This window comes from Triticum aestivum, chromosome 7D (genome assembly GCF_018294505.1).
Source record: "Triticum aestivum cultivar Chinese Spring chromosome 7D, IWGSC CS RefSeq v2.1, whole genome shotgun sequence".
NCBI classification, from domain to species: Eukaryota; Viridiplantae; Streptophyta; class Magnoliopsida; order Poales; family Poaceae; genus Triticum; species Triticum aestivum.
The window spans coordinates 638,398,137-638,402,981 of record NC_057814.1 but is presented as its reverse complement, the minus strand read 5'-3'; the positions used below and the strand labels follow the sequence as shown (position 1 = coordinate 638,402,981).

The window sequence follows — 4,845 nt, the reverse complement described above, 5'->3', positions numbered from 1 at the left end:
TCATCAAATGTTATTGTCTCATTTTCTTCCTTGACTCCGGAAACCGTATACTATTTATTGTCATGGATATACGGTGCTTTGCTTCAACTATGGTATAGATATTCTGCCATGTCGTTTGTAGAAACGTGTTTACTTTGTAGTATCCAATGTATCATGCACCTGCGTCTTCTCGCCTTATATTCTGAACTGCAGATAAGGCTTTGAAAACAACGGTCACGTGCAAGATCATGGCTAAAAAAAAGACATTGATGGTAGCTATCTGCAGGCTTTCTTCAGTCACCAACTCTGACTGTGGTGTCTCCGCTGATAATTCTACCTTGGTTGTAGGCAAGTAGGCTGGTATGTTCATCTAGTATCAGGAACTCCTCTTTGTATCTGAATTTTGGCGAAACAACAATTCTACTGAGACCAGAAGCATAATCATGGAGGTAGCTCAGTTTTCAAGGCATAAGCCTGGTAAGCTATCCCAAAAAATGAACAACCATCATGAAAATCCATATGGGAAGGGAGTATTAATTACTAACCAGAAGAACTTGATGCCGAGGAATGGTCATTATGCGTGCCCAAATAAAAGGAATTGATTATAACTTGGAAGATTATGCGTACCTAAAAGAATAACTGGGTAGTGAATGCTCAAGCATAAAAAACTTTTCGACTGGCTTTTCCTTACCACACATCAAGTCAATCTTAACATTTTTTGACCCCATGTCTTCTCCCTTCAGCGGCAACTTAGAAGATTTCTGCACACAGGGTAAAATCATGAAGCACATGTAAAAGAATCTGAAACAACTGTACTTAACTATAGAATAAATACAAGACATATCAGACTTGAGTATAGAGCCAACGTTGAACATCTTTCAACCATTTTAAACAAAATGATGACAGATCCACTACGCCCCCTTGCTAGCTCACTAAAACGCCTGCCCACAAAATCAACACTGAACACTCGTGGCGCTGAATAAAATAAATCAACAGCACTTCCCCAAATAAATGTCAATCTGGACATGAAACTGTATGAATAAATCAATAACGATTTTGGTATGCCTATGTGTGTACCTGCGCATCATGACAAGACAGACTTTGCCATCCATGGGAACGAGGCTGAAACTGTACACGCCGGCCTTGGACAAGGATATCGAACTGTTGACCGGCGGTAGGGGAAGGAAGAACTATGCGGAGAGGCGCTAAAGGGGTGCTCTCCCTCACAACTATTCCATGGCCGACCGCCACAGCGAGCCGACCATCATAGATCACAAATGCAGGGACCCCTTGACTGACACGTCGACCATGCCTCAACCGGCCAGCATCGGCGCATTGCCACCACGCTCATTTCTGCTCTCCCTCCTCTCTTTCATGGCTGACACAAGGGGATGGGATGAGACGGACGGGAGGCAACCCTTCTCCTCTCTTTCAAGCGGGTAATGGAGCTGCATTTTTACATGAGATTACATGGAGCTAATGTAGTGATCAATTATGGACTGTTTATTCGGTACATCTTATCTCCAGAGAGTAACTGCCACATACGGCATGAAACGAAAAACAATTGAAGCACAACTCAAAATATGGTTAAGCAAAGCCTGGGACGAACCTTGGTGCCAATACATAAATTATTTCAGTAAGCAGATGTAGATAAGAATAAACAACCAGTACTATAAAAATCAAGGACCTACAAATTAACACATGCAAATTTGGCTCTAGGGCACTACAATTGCATGCCTTTTGCTCCAGGTCAACAAAAAGTTGAAATTTTCTTAATACAATTACAATTATGTGGCAAATTGCTGAGCTAATTCAAATCTGATGAAGTAAGATCAATTTATTAAATCAATGAACAACATCAAGTGTTACTTACAGGGGCTGGACACTCGTAATCGATACCAGCAGAATTGATTCTTTTGCGACACTTCTCATCCCGCTTTACAATTCATTCAAGCATCCTCTAGTGCTCTTCTACTATTTTATCCTAGTAACACAAAACAACTTATATTAATCTACAGCATAAAATTTTGCATTCCAGCTGTAGTTAGCTATAGATTACCTTACTACGCCTCTTCCTGTTCAATTGCTACCCGGTCAATTGGTACAAATCCCTTCTGCACACCTTTCCATCTAGAAGAGATACACTATATGGACATTGTAGATCATAAGAATTATGTTCTCATTTTAATCAAAATGCAAATAACAGTAACTTTGTACAGCTATATGTTACAAAGTACAGGGAAAGAAAACTGTAGTGCTGTGAGTTACTGCAACCTCCGTATAAAGTACACAAAAAGAACAAGGATTCAAGAACAAATACAGGCACATAAATGAAATTTAACACAAGAAGCTTGCAAGTTCTTGCAAGAGCTTACCACCAATTCTTAAGCTTACCGGCTGTTTGGCCCACCTAAACTGGATGTTCCATTATGGAAATCGAGTAGCAGAAGCGAACATCTACAATGCTATAAATGAAAATGAACTAATCAAGTATTCATACAGATCAAATCTAAGAAGCTGGCAAAAGCTTACTGCTAGGAAACAACATAGTGCTACTCATCTTGATATGACAAATTACGACAAAACCTTTTTGCAAAAGTTATCTTAATTTATTGGTAAGTAGTGCTGCCAAGTTTGGATTGGTTTGGAACTTGATGTCGTACCAACTAAGAGTATTGTCATGAGAGAAGTTCAGAGACATACCAGAAGATGAACTTTGGGTAGATGTTAGTCTCAAGGAATTGTATGTGGGTTGGTCTGCCAATCATGGTCTTGAGATTCCGTCCATGGGGCAGATTAGTCGAAATTAACGCCACACCTCATGAATACATGGGTTTTGGATGATGGTACATGGATATGATCCCAACAATTAATATATCTATTTCAAAATAAGCCGAATTAGTTTTCCGAAAGTTCATTTCAAGGGATAGCAGAAACAAGTGCTCGAAGCAAACATTACAAAGAGGTCATGATATACGAAAAACGATATGTACATTACAACAGATCGCCATACTCCATATACAAATAAAATTAGTTTTAAGTAATTGGACATCCATTATGAGATGCTAAGATTTGAATCATTAACTATGCAATTTAGTGGGAATTTGGCGTATCAAATCGCCCTTGTGCTCCACCTACTCGCTCCTCAAAGAGAAAGTTGTACACACATATACAAAGAAACAGGTAAATTTTGGTATTGATTTGTGCATGCTCGAACGACTTCTACCACGCATGTAGAGGATTTAGACAAAGAAGCAAAGAGAGATTGAGCATCGTGGACTTCTACCACACACACAGGCCAGCCTCATTGTTGAAAGCATATGTCCCAATTCAGAGGAAAGTGAATGTTGGCTGTACTTGCCTCCGTCACTGTTGAGGTCATGGGGCCAGATGCTGGTTGACTTGTGTGCACCCTTAAGCCTCAGCACCTCAGCACATATGTCATCGGTACTCCTATACTCAAATAGATGCTTCACACCTGCACCGACAAACCACCTCACTTCATCACCAACCCGAACACATCAAAGCTGGCAATTCACCGACAAATCCACATAGCCGCAGCATCACTACTCAAAGTGAATACCATTAAACAACAAGCGGCAAGATGTGGAATTCATGGTAGCACACATCTTATTCTTGTTCGAGAGAGCCCGGCGAACACAGCAAGCCGTAACCACATACCTGATGCCTTCTACTCCACTCCTTCTGTTCTAGAGATGCACGCCCAGTCCTGACGTGACCTATCAATTGGGCACTTTTTAAACTTTAGCAAACCTTTTGATGGTCCTCACGTACAGCGAGAGATGATTGTGCATTATACATCTGATATACGAAATAAAAGGTGTCACTTACTGTGAGGGATGATCGCGTATTAATTTAATATTTACATATGATGGAATAAGCACATAATGTAGCGGCAATGTTTGTCTCTCCTTATTATTTGGCCACAACAAAGATAGCGTTTTTGTGACAGCAAGAAACATAAATAGGAACACCTACAATGTATATATGAGAAAATCAAATTAAAACAAACACATGATTATAAAAGCACGTAGAGAGGTAGAACTGCATCATGATGGACCTGCAATTCAAAAGCACGTAGGTGTATCAAGTAACAACTCTTAACCAAAACTGGAAATAAATAAATAATAAATACAATCTATACCAGGCCTCGCAATGTCATAATCATCGTTTAAACGGCATACACATTGTCTGTACAAAAAAGAGCTAGAACAAAAATTAAAATCTGAAACAAAATTCAAAACCGGAACCTTTGTATGGCAGGCAATGAATAAGTTATAAAGCAAGATCTAGCAATCAATCTAGCTATACACGTACAGAGTTTAATATCAAGTGGTTGAGTTAGGAAGATCTAGCCAGCAATCTAGTCCCTGCACGTGAACTGGGATGAGGATAAAAAGGAAAAGGAGGGAGTGTCACTCTTTACATGAACATATCAACCAACCTCAGATCCCGGCCAGCCCCAGCAAGCCCTCGCCAGGAACGCACACGACCCCGCCGCTCGGTCCCCAGCCCGCACTGCCACACAGGACTCCCGCACTGGCGGCAGCCCCGAGGGGCCTCCAAGCCCATGCGCGATCCGGCACGGAGGAGGGGCTAGCCCCGCGGCGAGTCAGTCCGTCGGTCAGGAAAAACAGTATAAGAAGGTCCCTACCCCCTAGCCTCAGAGATGTGAATTGTGAGCGCAGTTAAATATGGGGTAGACCAAAAACCATAAATTTCTAACACTGATAAAAGGCGGTGACCTCCACGGGGATCGGGAGGCAGCCCCTGCTCCGCCACTCCGCGGTCTGCACCAATGAAACAGTCAGAGATTTCTCACCGTTCACCTGATACCTTTTTTTT

At 41.5% G+C, this 4,845-nt stretch overlaps 1 long non-coding RNA gene across 1 annotated transcript; it reads right to left on the bottom strand.

Annotated features, from left to right (window-relative positions):
• Nucleotides 1-1,587: 1,587 nt before the first annotated feature.
• On the bottom strand, nt 1,588-2,445 carry LOC123164185 (uncharacterized). The gene is made up of 3 exons (XR_006482203.1): nt 2,374-2,445; nt 2,039-2,123; nt 1,588-1,963 (listed from the first exon to the last, which is right to left on the bottom strand). It is a non-coding gene; the product is annotated as an uncharacterized lncRNA (long non-coding RNA).
• Between the last annotated feature and the right edge of the window lie 2,400 nt (nt 2,446-4,845).